Genomic DNA, 16471 nt, shown 5'->3' on the forward strand with positions numbered 1-16471 from the left:
TAGATTAGGGCCTAATTAATTTATTTCAATTGACAATTTCCTTCTATGAACTGTAACTCAGTTAAATCGTTGAAATTGTTGCATGTTGCGTTCATATTTTTGTTCAGTATATACTTAGAAACTGGGTGGTTCGAGCCCTGAATGCTTGATTGACTGACAGCCGTGGTATACCACGGGTATGACAAAGCATTTATTTTTACTGCTCTAATTACGTTGGTAACCAGTTTATAATAGCAATAAGGCACCTCTGGACTTTGTGGTATATGGCCAATATACCATGGCTAAGGGCTGTGTCCAGGCACTCCGCGTTGCATCGTGCTTAAGAAAAGCCCTTAGCCGTGGTATATTGGCCATATACCACACCCCCTCGGGCCTTATTGCTTAAATGAAATGCACAGGTTTTAATTTACTATGGAAAAACACAGGGGCCACATGTATCATTTGACATTTAACAGCCCAGGGAGACATCTCTTTTGAAGTCAATGGAAGTGAAGTGTGGACTAGCCACCATTTGGTGCTGTGTAGAACAAGTGGCGGCCAGAGAGCACATATTTAACTGTCCTTGTGGAAGTTCACATCTGGTGTGTGGAGCTGGGCGACTCGACGGCAGGGCAGTCCCTCCCCTGACGCCACTCTCACATTTCATCATCTGTTCTCCAGCGCCGGGGAGCTCCAGCATAAGTTGGCTGCTCTGGATCCATCTGTTGTTATTATTTTCCACTGATAATTGGCTTGAACAATGGAATGCCTGTGTCTCCCTGCCTTTGAAACCCTACACCCTGTTTATTTTCCAGAGGTCTCATTTCTGCTCTCTCCTTCTCTTTCTTTCCCTCTGGCCTTCCTTCTCTCCCTCCCTCTATCTCCCCCTCTCCCCCCTCTTTCTCTCTCCCCCTTACTCCCTCCCTAGCCCGGTGTCTGCACCCCCCTTCCTTCATTTCTGCTTCTTCCCCTTCTACTTTTGAGAGGGGCTTGCATGAAAATGACATCTTTGACTGGGTGCATCAGTATGTGTCACTCACCATCTAAAGCTGGGCTCCAGATTTTCTTCGTGGCTCGGCTCCCATTCTCTTTGGTTCACTTGAAGTTTTAGCCATGAAGCCTGGCAGATTCAGGCAGACACTCCAGGAGTCTCGCTCCGTCATGAGTTTCTGCATTTATATCCCGAGAGAGGGGGATAGAGAGACAGAGAGTAAGACGGAGGGAGGGAGGAAGAAAGAGAGAGGGTCTGTAGACTGTAAGAGCTGGACATTTGTGGCTGTTCTAAATCACTTAATATGTTTTTTTTCCTGACTTTAGAGACCCAGCCTTTATTTCCTATACATCCACTAGGAGGTGTCCATAGGGGTGCAGCATGGAGCAGAGATGTGGATTAATAAAAGCAGTAGCAGTATGATACTTTTACTGGACATAATTGAAATGGTTATTCAAGCCCCAAAGTGACCTACTTTAATTAAATTTGAAATACACTATACGGTTTTAGTTAGTGGATATATTATTTTGAATTTTCTATAGATTATATAGTATGTAACGTTTGCTTATACAAGTTAAGTGGGTAATAATATGCCATTTAGCAGACGCTTTTATCCAAAGCGATTTACAGTCATGTGTGCATACATTTGGGTGGTCCCGGGGATCGAACCCACTACCCTGGCGTTACAAGCGCCATGCTCTACCAATTGAGCTACAGCTACCAATTTAGCTGAAATTGATATTTTAAAAGTTGAAGATTAGGCATTTGTTATTGAACAGACTGATAGAAACAAATTGTTTGAATTTGAAAAAAATCCTACAGCATTATAATATAGTAATGTGTTTTTGCATGCGTCTTTGTCTTTACAATAAACTTTGAGCCCATATAACATTAAGGACAAACTCAGTATTTGGTTGTGTGACCATTCTGGAGTTTGTTCATTTGTTTGGCTTACGGAGGACAGGTAGGGTTCTCAGCAGGCGCCTGCTCCGCTCTGCCTGGTCTGTGCCAGTCCTTCATTTGCTGAGTGTTTGTGTTTATGCAAAAGGGCCTCTTCCTGCATATTTAATCTAGAGCAAGGCACTGGCTTTTGTTGTATTTAGACCACATACCTCCAGTCCCTCTGAACACTGCAGTCAGGACTCCCTTCAGCTCTCTCACACTACAACTACTACTACTTCTACTGCTACTAGCTACTACTAGCACTGACAGGCTTTTCTTCTGTTTGAGAAGTGGATTGTAGAAGTCTTGTTAAACCTGGAGGAATCTACATTAATGTTTCATTAATGTAATGAAACTCAGGCTCACGGTTCATGGGTAAGTCAGTAAAGATTTTAATTGTGCATCTTCTCTCGCCTTGTATGGGTTCATGTTGGATGTGTGTATGCTGTAAGTGTGTTCTGTAAGTGTTGTACAGAACTGTGCCGTAGGTAGAGAGATGCGTTCCGCTGAATGTCCAGGGTTTAGATTGAAGGCTGCCTTCAGACAGACTTAAGGGCTGCCTGGCTGGCAGTCCACTAGTGCTTTCATAGAAGAGTCTTGCATTGTGTGAACTTCACTCCTGTTCTCTAGTTCAGTAGGCTCGAGCTGTGTGATAGTAAAGTCGTGAATGTGCTGCTCTGATGGGTAAGGGTTCCAGTTCCTCTCACCTTCTCTCCCTCTGTCCGTCTTTGTCCGGGGAAATGGTATCTGCGGTTATTGATATTAATAGCACATAGGATCTGTGGCGGGTGAATGGAGGAGCAGGGCACAGAGACTTGGGAGTGGAAACGTGATATCATTAGAGATAATTGACAGTCCTCCTGTTTGACAGGGTGGAAAGGAATTGGCCATAGAAATAGCATTGCATAATCTGTCTGTAGGTTAGCCCTTTGTGCTGTCAATGTGTGTAGGGTACATATCTCCGTCTACACCATTGTATTTTTGTGTGCTCGGAGTGAGACTGTGCAACTTCATGAGTCCAACTCTCTCTCTCTCTCTCCCTGTCTGCCTCTCTCTGTCCCAGCTAGAAATTCTCAATTGTAGGAGAAACCAAATGACAAAGTAATTTTTTCTATGTTTGCTTCATGGATCAGTAGATTAGAATTTGTGTAGAACCAGAGTGAAGTAATTTGGTTAACCAGAGGAAGGGAATGCTCTATTCAAAGAGCTCTGTTAACATTTAAATAGTGTAAAGAAATGCGCTGCCTTGTTTGTTCTGGGTTAGGAGTGAAATTCCACTTCCTTGGTATTATAGCGGCAAAGCTCTTTCTGTGTACTCTGTGTTTTGTTCTTAGCTCAGCAAAACGTGAGGGCAGGTCCAAAGAATCTCTGGGATCAGACAGGCTGACATTCAGCAGGCTGCAGTTTACAGAAGAAAAAAACCTCTAAAAGTTTTTGAGGGAAGTTGGGTTTAATTGGTGGGTTTTGAGCCTGTTTGCATGTCAGAAAGTGTGTTGTTTACAGTCTATGTGAGTGTGCAATATAATGCCCCAATCCTTGCCAATTGCGTTGAGAGCAAATATGCTTGATATTTTGAAGCTGTTTTATGAGACGTCGTTACGTTTTCATTGAATCAGTCTGTCTTAATAAAGCATGAAAGAAATGAAGAAAAAAAGACTATTCAGTCAGCCCTTTAGTGAATCACAGCTGTAAACAGCTGCATTTGTTTCAAAAGGAGTAATGCCTTAGATCAGGGGTTCCCAAACTTTTTCACTCAGGCCCCCCTTTCAGCATTGGGGAACATCCCGTGCCCTTCCTTTGCACGTGCCATGTCTATTTCAATGGGCACAAGTACTGTTCATGACACAAACTGTTCACATTCCTCTTGTTGGGTGAGAGAACATTTTGCAGGTTTAAAGCTTATTTCCTGCAATTCTACACATTTTGTCATGGGGTGCAGAGACATGAGCTAGTTAATCTGGACATTTCTGACAAGTTATAAATACAGTGCATTCGAAAAGTATTCAGACCCCTTGACTGAGGAAGTTGACTGAGGAAAAGAAAGAGTACAAAAATAAATATGACCCCTCGCAGTTTGGGACCACTGCCTTAGATTGTCCTGTGTTTCAGAGCACAGCCAGTGGCCGTGTCCGAATACCCAACTTGCGTCCTAAATAGTAGGCCCTTTGAATGTGTGAAAATATATATAATCATATGCGACATTTCGAAAATCGAGTATACTTTAAATTCCCTGATGTCATACTCATTTCGGCTTTGACAACAGCTGATCAATTAGATATGGGGATGCGCTACCGAAATCAATGAATAGCGATAAACAACGCAATCGTACATGACACATTCTCAGTATGCGAAAATAGAATGAGTTATAGTATGTGAATTTTCGAAAATCAAGTTTAGTTTAAATGCCAGGATGTTTTACTCATTTTGGCTTTTCATCTAGTAGAATACGATGCACACTTTTCCACAATGCGTTGGAAAAGATGGGCTGGCTACAAATGACAGGCCCTAGTTACATTTACATCATTTAGCAGATGCTCTTATCCAGAGCGACTTACAAATTGGTGCATTCAACTTATGATAGCCAGTGAGACAACCACCTTTTTTTTTTTATGGGGGGTGGGGGAAGAAGGATTACTTTATACTATTCCAGGTATTCCTTAAAGAGGTAGGGTTTCAAGTGTCTCCGGAAGGTGGTCAGTGACTCCACTGTCCTGGCGTCGTGGGGGAGCTTGTTCCACCATTGGGGTGCCAGAGCAGCGAATAGCTTTGACTGGGCTGAGCGGGAACTGTGCTTCCGTAGAGGTAGGGGAGCTAGCAGGCCAGAGGTGGATGAACCTAGTGCCCTCGTTTGGGTGTAGGGTCTGATCAGAGCCTGAAGGTAAGGAGGTGCCGTTCCCCTCACAGCTCCGTAGGCAAGCACCATGGTCTTGTAGTAGATGCGAGCCTCAACTGGAAGCCAGTGGATTGTGCGGAGGAGCGGGGTGAGATGAGAGAACTTGGGAAGGTTGAACACCAGACGGGCTGCAGCGTTCTGGATAAGTTGAAGAGGTTTAATGGCACAGGCAGGGAGCCCAGCCAACAGCGAGTTGCAGTAATCCAGACGGGAGATGACAAGTGCCTGGATTAGGACCTTTGCCGCTTTCTGTGTAAGGTAGGGTCGTACTCTGCGAATGTTGTAGAGCATGAACCTGCAGGATCGGGTCACCGCTTTGATGTTAGCGGAGAACGACAGGGTGTTGTCCAGGGTCACGCCAAGGTTCTATGCACTCTGGGAGGAGGACACAATGGAGTTGTCAACCATGATGGCGAGATCATGGAGCGGGCAGTCTTTCCCCGGGAGGAAGAGCAGCTCCATCTTGCCGAGGTTCAGCTTGAGGTGGTGTTCCGACATCCACACTGATATGTCTGCCAGTTCTCTTCAAGTAGCCAAACAACAAAACTAGGCTACTTAATTGGGAAGATGCCGAATAGCGAAGCTGCTGCGGTGGTGTTCAAATGTAGTTTTTGTTCTCCTTAAAATGATCACGAATATTGCATCGTAGGCTACATCTTTGAAAACAGAAGTCTATTATTATTATTATTATTATTTGTTTTTTAAGTGAAAAGTGTTTCTTGTTCTCTTGGCCTTCGTCAGAGCTTTTAATCTAAATACTTAACCATCTTTTGATTTCTGAATGTGTCTGCACCGGGGACTCGGGATGTGGCTGCGTTATTGATGTCACGTTAATCAGGCCTTTTGATTTTAACATATGGATTCTTTTAGTTTTGTAGGCTACCCATTTAATTATTTAATTTATGGATCAACCCTTAGCAGTAATTCTGATCTTGTTCCCAACGATCAATGCTTTAGTTTATTATGTTGCGTTCTGAATTTGCGATGCACCCGACTGTCCATGTTTTTTTTGGTGAAAAGTTTAATGTTTTGGTGTGTGTACTAGGCTATGTCATTTAATTGATATGTATGTTACAGGACTTTGGTTTCACTAATAAATTATCTGTCCTTTTTAATTAGGATAGATGGGCTATATGGGCTACGGTATAGGTTGATTGTGGTAGTCTGCTTATAACCAGCCTGAGTAGGCCTACTCTATTCAGAGTTTAGAGAAATTAATCGAATTGGAAATGAGCTATTATCAGGCTGGTTAATGCGATGCATGTCTGTTGAATTTGGAAAGCTCCACCCGCACTCGGCCCGCCCCACCTACTCAGCCAGTCAGGAGCCGCTACTGCGATGCGGCCGTGGCATACTGCATACTTTCTGCTAAACGGTATGTGCTAAATAGTATGCGACGATGAGTAAGTATGTAGTACGCTAGTATGGGTATTTGGACACGGCCAGTGACTAGGAAAATCTTCGGCACACACACTCTAAAAACAAACACTAATGTCCTGAATATAGATATCACTGACTCTGCACTGCCTATCCTGTTGGACGCCCCCTTATTATCCTTCCTAAGCTCTTAATATTAATCCACCACCCATTTACAGGACAAATGTTAAACCAAACCAATGCTATGTTTTGATTTCAGATAATGCTGTCTAGTTCATGGTATGATAAATAGACCGATCTGTGTAGAATGATGCAGCTAGCGTCACTAAGTGATCGAAACATGCTGGCTAGGCTTAAAGGACAGTGAGTGAGGAAACTCTGGCATGTCCTATTGACAGACAGCCATCGAGTTTGGCATTAATTAATATGGTAATGACGTGTGAAAGTTCATTAACGACCCGCCACAGAAGTAGCCACAAAAGTAGCCACATATATTGTATTAAGCATGCTCAGAGTAATTAATGGAATAACTTTACTTTGTGGTAAATATTCATGGCCTCTTCTTTTCTGTCAGAATGGTGTGAAGAGAGTAGAGAGCTTGTCCATTAGATGGGCTGAAGAGCCGTCCAGAGTGGATGTGGGGCCTTTTGTTCGGGTTGGATTTGTTTCAGTGGAGGAGTATTAATTCATATTTTGAACATGCGATCCTGCAACAAAGCCAGAGGCAGCAATGATAACATACCTAGAACATGAGAGCATATTATAGAGCATATTGTGAAGCAGTGACCTCCTCTCGCAAAGGGGGTCCACTTCACAGTTCTGTCTTTGTTCACATTCAAAAACATAGTTATACCACTCAAATAGTCTGAATCAAGAAAAATAACATTCTGATGAGATGAAATACTGTGTATTTATGCATACATCACAATCAAGAACAAGAATGTCCATGTAGTTGAACATAAAGATAATGCTTATTTGTTGGTACAGCCAACTCCATTTAACAAAACATACACTGTAGGAACAGAATTGGCACATGCTTTTAAATCATTGCAGTCTTTCTGTGTCTGTATCTCTCTGTCTTTCCAACAGATATGATAAGGCTAAGAACTCCCATGATGAACACTTTTGTTGTCCTTCTGTTTCTCCTCCCCTCACAACATACATGTACCTAGCTATCTGTTCAACACTTTGGCATGGCAGCAAGCATTGTAAGATGCTCCTCGACTTTCTTTTGTCTTAGGAAGTTGTTGCATTTTGATTCATGTTCTTAGCTGAGCCCTCTCACTGAGCGGTAACATAACCCACCTGGGTGGGTAATCATCTCAACCAGGAGTTATTCTGTTCCCTCAAATCTCAATGGTGGAGTGTGTGATGGGCTCCACAAACCCAACTGGGCAGAGCAGCATGCGCTTGTTTATCCACACCCTCAGCTCTCGGCACCCCCACCGCTCTAAACGCTACTATTACAGCCGCGTGCAGTTTTAAATTGACACAATTATCTATTTAAGTATTACAAGATGTGCATTATATTGCAGAGAGGGAGAAAAAAATCACCGACACAGCTGCTATCAGAGTTATGTTGTTTCTTTTTTCTCTCCAATACACATTTTCCATCATTAAAGTGATGAAACATTTATCTAAATGGATGTTATGCATTGGGTAAACTCATTTAGTTCCCAGGGCCTTTTCAGGTGATAGGGATTAATGATGTTTAGTAGTTTGAAACTGAAAATGTCTGTCATTTGTCACCACTCGCCATTGATTTACGATGTCATTGATGATATGTTAATTTAAGTTGAATGAATCAGAATAATAAGAGAGCTGTGTAAGAATAGTTCATTTTGTATGATTTTCGACCCTCGTCGAGTTCAAACTGTGTTTAATGTCGACTAGTGTTTCAACATGGGCATTTAACAGATAATTAATGCTGTAACTGGGCAAAGCTCAGGTTCATGTGTTTTATCTATGCACAGTCTCCTTTAGATAAACACTTTAGACCTGCACAAATGCCTGGCCACAGCTTTGACTGCCAAATGTAAACTTCACAAAAGAACAGTGTGAGAGAGTTTGAATTTTTTCATATTTGGATATGCTTTAATGCTTTTATTCAAATGCTTCTGAGATATTGCCCAAAGTCACTTTTCAGTTTACCATAAAAATACGATTGTATTTCTTTTTTTCGGGGTTGAGTGCTCAGTATAGAGTGTACAGTGCATGCTGAACAGCTAGCGCGCTCCAGAATCTTCTATAATTCCATTAAATGTTAGACAGGTGTGCTCTTCCACCAGGTGGAGTCATCTTTGACATTTCTCTGATAACGGCAAGGAATAGAAAAGAATTGTCTTGCAAATAAATGGTTCATTTTCATTTAACAGCTTCATAGTTCATTTTATCGTCCTCCACGGCTACAGTATAGTGAACGACTATACATACAGTATCAACCAGATGGAAATGTACAGATGTGCTAGACAATGAGCCTAGGATAGCTACGTGTGACTTGTAGCCTTCTGTTTGATGCTGATGGTTACACAGAAGGTGGACTCTATACATCTACAACCACTCTGAGAAGAGTCCAAAGAGAGATTTCTGACACCATTAAAAGGAAAGACAAACAAAAACAGCAGGAAGGAAAGACAAAATGTTCTACTTCTTTATAATTACCCAGGAAAAGTGTGTTATTCCCGTTATTTGTGTAATTGTGATCAATCCTGATCATTAGCAATAGAAACAGTTGAGTGGCCTCATACAACAAACTGTATTAATAAACATTGATTTTGTCTGTTTATCTTTCAGCCATTTTATTTGTGGTGATTGCTGATGACAAATGCTGTAGTTAGTGGCACTGATTATTCAATAACAACCTCTAATTCCCATGTCCTCTGTCTTCAGGGCAAGGAGGCTGAAGTCACTACGCTTGAACCGAAGATTGCTTTAAACAAGCAAGTCCTTCTAGAAGGTAAACACACAATTATTCATTAGATTCCAAACTCAATGTGAGGGTGAATGTTGGATTGGATTGGCTTAATAAATAACCTGGTGCAGTCTGGTTGCCTTGTTTGTACATTTGGTGAAACAAAAACCTTGCTCTGAAGGTTCACTGTCAAACATTTGAAAATCTAATTGGTGACTGTAAGTGTTGAAATTTCTCATCATGATCATGCTGTGATGAATATATGTATGACTTATTTTAGTTGATGTTATACAGCACAGTTTGTTCTGTAAGCAGAATATGAGGTATATAGTGTGTAGTGGACTTCTGCTTGTAGAGAGATCAGATATACTGTATATCTTAGAGTGCAAGTACAGGTAGGTACATATCTAAGTAGTTAATGTTTATGGACTCCCCAAAGGGCATTTTACCTAAAGCAGTTATTGGAATGGAATTTCTATTTTTCCCCTCAATACTGTCCCTCAGTCCTGATATAGTATATCAAAGTACCTTATGAGAAAGAGTAGATTAATACATGGTTACATATCTACTGATTATTTGGCCAGGTGACCTTGTGTACCTTTGAAAGCTCACCTGTTTGCTTCCCTTTCATGGATCTCTTGGTGGATCAGTGTGAAGAGTGTGCTCCTGACACCCCTGTCCATATCTCAATGTGCTGTGGCCCCAGGATGTGAGCAGGCAGGCTGGAGTGATCCAGTGGGGCGAGGTGGGGGTGTTAACACATCAGGAGCTCTGGGCTTCAGAGGAGCAGCGTGTCTGTGTTCTGTCTCTCACAGCCCAACAGACAGTGATGGGCTTTACCATACCAGCCTTTCAGCTCACAGCTAAAGGGAGGGGCACAAACCCCTGCAGGTTTACTCCTATAGACTGTTAACAGGGAGATGCCAAACTACTTCCTTAATATTATGTTGTGACTAACCGCCATAGGCCAACACTACGTAGAATTCAGTGGTCTTAACTGTAAGTCCCACAGTGTGTAACAAAGTTGTGGAAATTAGCTGAAAGGCTTATTGTATTTGTGGAAATAAATACAATAAAACTAAATTATTTGGAAGGGAAATAGGTTCACCAACAGTCGGATATGTTCCTGTGTTAAGTTCAGAGGGACTCCACATGTATAGAGTCAATTTCACGCCTTAAGTATTGAATTAAAAATAAAATAAATTGTAAACATGAAAAATAAAGTGAAATAATGGATGTTGAGATCAAAAACTAAAAAAATCTGAAGCTAAATCTGTAGAATTGTAAACAGAAATAATGACATCAAAAGCAAAACCCCAAAACATGCAATCAAATAATTTTAAAGCGAGAGCAAAACTTTAATTTAAAGCGAGAACAAATTATTTGAAAACTGGTGCAAAAATAGTTTGCAGTTAAACTTTTCCAACAACCAACCCTATTGAATCCATTTCACCTCCGCTCTTGCCTGCCGTTACTACCTTTGGTTAGGTTACTCTGATCTTTGCTTTCACTGTCTGTTTCTTTGCTTTCACTGTCAGTTTTGTTTATTGCGAGTTTTGGCAAAAATATTCCATGAAGGCTTTGGTCCATTGGTTTTGGAGTGACAGTTCATCCTAACCCAATCAATGAGCAGGATAGACAGAGGAGGGTGGCTCTTTCTATTGGCTACTTAATAGTCTGGTTCATCACAGAGATGAGGCTGTATGCACTGAAACCAACTCTGAATACTCTCTCTGCTGAAACAAAGTGAACATTAGCTGGATATAGAGGCATGAGGGGAAAAGCATTAACCGACTTGCCCAATGAATTTCTCTAACTTAAATAGCCAGCTAGTCCAGAACATTTTGCTAAGGGTAATTCAGATACAATCATATATGTATGACTGGTTTGACTGTATGCTTTCCGTAAACCAAGTAATTATTCTGTCCGTAAAGGGCGTAATGTGATTTCAATCTCATGATGAATGTCTCCAGCTAGATAAACAGCTAGCTACAGTAAATTACATATGTAATCCAGAGGACTTGTGTGAGAGTGTCGTCGTGTCATGGTGGATACATGAGTCCCTGGTCTAAATACAATGATGTACAGTAGCTAGCTAGTTAACTGGAGACATTCGTCATGGGACTAAAATCACAATGGCCTATTCGAATGTGACAAGCACTTGCTTTACTAAAAACATATGGACAAACCTTTCACTACGGCTGGCAGTGACTAGCTACAGGCATGCAGTCTTGCATTTCATTCCATTTGGCTAGCTAGTCAGACAACTAAGCCAGCCAACTAAGCTAACGTACTTCAAAATTGTCACGGGTCAATAATGAACGGATATTAGAAGCGTATCTATCTAATACATTTAATGACAAACCATGTAACTAGTTAGGTAAACATATTAGTTAAATAGATAGAAATAGAACAGAAAAAAGCAAGCCTCCCCTGTCTATCCTGTTCATTGACTGGGTTAGGATGAACCGTCACTCCAAAACTAGTGGATCAATGGAGACACATTATCTACGCCTCCCTCTAAACCCCACCTTCACGATTCTTTTGGGCCACAACTCACAATAAATAAATACAATTAAGTGAAAGCAAAGAAACAGAAGACGAAAGCAAAGATCAGAGTAATCTAATCAAATGTAGTAACTGCAGGCAAGACCAGAGGCGAAATGGATTCAATAGGGTTGGTTGTTGGAAAAGTTTAACTGAAAAAAAAGTATCCGTTTTCAAATCATTTGTTCTTTATTTTAAATTAGAGTTCTGCTCACATTTTAAAATTATTTGCTTGCAAGTTTTTTGTTTCGATTTTGATATCGTTATTTTTGTTTACAATTCAAAAATGTTTGCTTTCAATTATTTTGTTTTTGATCTCAACATCCATTATTTCACGTTTCCTCAAAAATACTTTTTTTACATTTTAAACTTTATTTTTCATATTTACGATTTATTTTACTTTTAATTAAATTCTTAAGGCATGAAATTGACCCCATAAACATGTCATAACTCTTTAATTTGAGTATTTGAAAAAGGTTGTGCGTTACTCACTGTCAGAGGAGGAAGTGAGTGTTGTGTTTGCCCTGCCTGCTCCTAGAGGAGGCTGGTGGGTGGAGCCATAGGAGGACGGGCTCATTGTAAAGACTGGAATGGAATTCATGGAACGGTATCAAACACATCAAACATTTGGAAACCACACATTTGACTCCATTCATTCCACTCCAGCCATTGCAATGAGCCTGTCCTAGTATAGCTCCTCCGACCAGCCTCCTCTGCTATCACACCAGCGTGCTAAACAGCCATATACCCCTATCTGATCGAGTTCAGCCAATCACTTCTCCATTTGGAAAACAGAGAACCTCGGACCAAAGGGAAACAAATAAAACACCATGCCTGGTATTTATCTTGACTGCATTCTCTGCAGAGTGTTCTGAAGCAGGTCCTCTCCAGGCCGACAGCACAGCTGCTTTCTCCAGATGTAAGATCAGGACTGAAATCTTTCAAATGATTGAGTAATTAATGTTAATGTGCCAAAATCTGCCTAATTATTGACACAACTTTCCAATGCGATTTTGATTGCATCGGTAATGCAGATATCCCTGTGGCAGTTTATAGGATTAACATGCTTCAGGCTTTAAAGACATTTTGAAGTGCAATGTAGTTCAAAACGGAAGAGATGCTCTTATTTTTTCGGAATGAGGAACAGTATGCTTTCTGTGTATGTGTGTGTGTGTGTGTGTTTGTGTGTGTGTGTGTGTTTGTGAGTGCTCATGTATGTATGTATGTATGCACACGCTCGTCATTTCTTTATTTGTTTAGGGATTACGAATTAAAGCAGCCTGACAAAGTGGTTGATTTCAGTAAGGATGGCTCTTGACCAGATAGTTCAGTTATCATTATGCTGAATGGTATTCAGGTTCAGAGCATGCTTCATGCAGGTCTTAGTTTCTCTGCCTATTTCCTTTGATGCTCAAATCAACAGAGGAAGCCCTATTACAAGATGAAGTTCTCCCGCAGAAGATCCGTGTATGTTTCTGTTTAGATGCCTTTGAAATGTTTTTGTTTCTGTTTGAACTTCATTTGAAGAACATATCATACAAACAGTTGGTTGCTTGTATTACTCGCAACGCTGCTGTGAATTTGAATGCCTCTGAAGATCAAGTTGCTTTGCCATTCTGCGACTTTTTACAGGGGTATTAAGGATAAACAAGTCAATTCATGAGTCCAACCAAAGAAAGGTCTCATGTAGAATGTTGCATGTTGGGAAGAAGAAAGCTCACATAATAGTTCTCTTGACTGCAATTATTGCTTACTTTAAAAAGTAATTTCTTTATATCAGCATCAAGCTGAAAAATTGCCATGTATTAGTATTAGGGTTGGTAAGCTTCTAATTATGTGGCATTTACAGCTGGCTGTGTTTCCATACATTTATAACGCTTTGATACTTAAGAGTTCCTTTAATCGCTTTTGCTGAGCTCCGAACATAATAAACAACTTGCTGTTGCTAAAGTGCCACATGGGGGAGATTGCTAACAAGAAAGTTAAACGTTTCTGCCACAAGCAGTTTTGTCACTGTGTTTTTCATGCTCTCTAACTACCATAATCTACTCTCTCAGTGCTTGGCTGCAGTACAGTAGTTAAAAACGGTGACAGGCAAAATAGCTGTGAGGCTTCTCTAGTCGACTGTCTAGCTGTATGAAAGTGAAATGTTTTCATGATGTGTACAAAAACATTACAATGGAGACCAACATAAAAAGCAACACTGGGTTTTATTTTTACCTGTTTTTCTAGATCACAGGATATGCCCTGTTTATCTAGATCACAAGATATGCCAGAGCTTACTAAACACTCACCTGCCCCCTGTCTTCTCTCTATCTGGTGCTCTGTTCCCCCAGTCACAGCACCTCAGCTCTTATCAGAATGGGCTCTGGGTGATATCCAGGCTCTTTATTGTCTGGCTAAACAGGTTGCTCAGGTAAATGTATGCTGTATTCAGAATACAGCATGTCATAGTGAATAGAGCAGCATTCTTTTCTCTTTCATCTCCTCCACTTTCATGTGAATTATCTTCTCTTGTAAAGTAGAAAGAATTGTACTGATAGTGTTATCATTGATGTGTTATCTTGAAGCTACTTAAAATACCTTTTTAGGGGGAAATGTTAGGCAAGTTTCAATCAATTGTTCTATCAGCATCACACAGACATACAGTGAGGGAAAAAAATATTTTATCCCCTGCTGATTTTGTATGTTTGCCCACTGACAAAGACATGATCAGTCTATAATTTTAATGGCAGGTTTATGTGAACAGTGAGAGACAGAATAACAACAACAAAATCCAGAAAAACACATGTCAAAAATGTTATAAATTGATTTGCATTTTAATGAGGGAAATAAGTATTTGACCCCTCTGCAAAACATGACTTAGTACTTGGTGGCAAAACCCTTGTTGGCAATCACAGAGGTCAAACGTTTCTTGTAGTTGGCCACCAGGTTTGCACACATCTCAGGAGGGATTTTGTCCCACTCCTCTTTGCAGATCTTCTCCAAGTCATTAAGGTTTAGAGGCTGACGTTTGGCAACTCAAACCTTCAGCTCCCTCCACAGATTTTCTATGGGGACTGGCTAGGCCACTCCAGGACCTTAATGTGCTTCTTCTTGAGCCACTCCTTTGTTGCCTTGACCGTTTGTTTTGGGTCATTGTCACGCTGGAATACCCATCCACGACCCATTTTTAATGCCCTGGCTGAGAGAAGGAGGTTCTCACCCAAGATTTGACGGTACATGGCCCCGTCCATCGTCCCTTTGATGCGGTGAAGTTGTCCTGTCCCCTTAGCAGAAAAACACCCCCAAAGCATAATGTTTCCACCTCCATGTTTGACGGTGGGGATGGTGTTCTTGGGGTCATAGGCAGCATTCCTCCTCCTCCAAACACAGCGATTTGAGTTGATGCCAAAGAGCTCGATTTTGGTCTCATCTGACCACAACACTTTCACCCAGTTCTCCTCTGAATCATTCAGATGTTCATTGGCAAACTTCAGACGGCCCTGTATATGTGCTTTCTTGAGCAGTGGGACCTTGCGGGCGCTGCAGGATTTCAGTCCTTCACGGCGTAGTGTGTTACCAATTGTTTTCTTGGTGACTATGGTCCCAGCTGCCTTGAGACCATTGACAAGATCCTCCCGTGTAGTTCTGGGCTGATTCCTCACCATTCTCATGATCATTGCAACTCCACGAGGTGAGATCTTGCATGGAGCCCCAGGCTGAGGGAGATTGACAGTTATTTTGTGTTTCTTCCATTTGCGAATAATCACACCAACTGTTGTCACCTTCTCACCAAGCTGCTTGGCGATGGTCTTGTAGCGCATTCCAGCCTTGTGTAGGTCTACAACCTTGTCCCTGACATCCTTGGAGAGCTCTTTGGTCTTGGTGATGGTGGAGAGTTTGGAATCTGATTGATTGATTGCTTCTGTGGACAGGTGTCTTTTATACAGGTAACAATCTGATATTAGGAGCACTCCCTTTAAGAGTGTGCTCCTAATCTCAGCTTGTTACCTGTATAAAAGACACATGGGAGCCAGAAATCTTTCTGATTGAGAGGGGGTCAAATACTTATTTCCCTCATTAAAATGCAAATCAATTTATAACATTTTTGACATGCGTTTTTCTGGATGTTTTTGTTGTTATTCTGTCTCTCACTGTTCAAATAAACCTACCATTAAAATTATAGACTGATCATGTCTTTGTCAGTGGGCAAACGTACAAAATCAGCAGGGGATCAAATACTTTTTTCCCTCACTGTACACTACCGGTCAAACGTTTTAGAACACCTACTCATTCAAGGGTTTTTCTTTATTTTTACTATTTTGTACATTGTAGAATAATAGTGAAGACATCAAAACCATGAAATAACACATATGAAATCATGTAGTAACCAAAAAAGTGTTAAACAAATCAAAATATATTTGAGATTCTTCAAATAGCCACCCTTTGCCTTGATGACAGCTTTGCATACTCTTGGCATTCTCCCAACCAGCTTCATGAGGTAGTCACCTGGAATGCATTTCAATTAACAGGTGTGCCTTGTTAAAAGTTAATTTGTGGAATTTCTTTCTTTCCTTAATGCATTTGAGCCAATCAGTTGTGTTGTGACAAGGTAGGGGGGGGGGGGTAAAAGACCAAGTCCATATTGGCAAGAACAGCTCAAATAAGCAAAGAGAAAGGACAGTCCATCATTACATTAAGACATGAAGGTCAGTCAATACGGAAAATGTCAAGAACTTTGAAAGTATCTTCAAGTGCAGTTGCAACAAACATCAAGCGCTATGATGAAACTGGCTCTCATGAGGACCGCCACAGGAATGGAAGACCCAGAGTTACCTCTGCTGCAGAG

At 41.1% G+C, this 16471-nt stretch overlaps 1 protein-coding gene across 10 annotated transcripts in view; it reads left to right on the forward strand.

Annotated features, from left to right (window-relative positions):
- The window catches only part of foxp1b (forkhead box P1b), a 197041-nt gene that overhangs the window by 69163 nt on the left and 111407 nt on the right, over positions 1-16471 (forward strand). For all 10 annotated transcript variants that reach the window (XM_084167279.1, XM_084167277.1, XM_084167269.1 and 7 more), the window contains one exon: positions 9072-9138. The gene's annotated coding sequence lies outside the window, so the exon portion shown is untranslated. The remainder of the gene's footprint in view (positions 1-9071; positions 9139-16471) is intronic.

The sequence above is a fragment of the Coregonus lavaretus genome, assembly GCF_964263955.1.
Source record: "Coregonus lavaretus genome assembly, chromosome: 8".
In the NCBI taxonomy this organism is placed as follows: Eukaryota; Metazoa; Chordata; class Actinopteri; order Salmoniformes; family Salmonidae; genus Coregonus; species Coregonus lavaretus.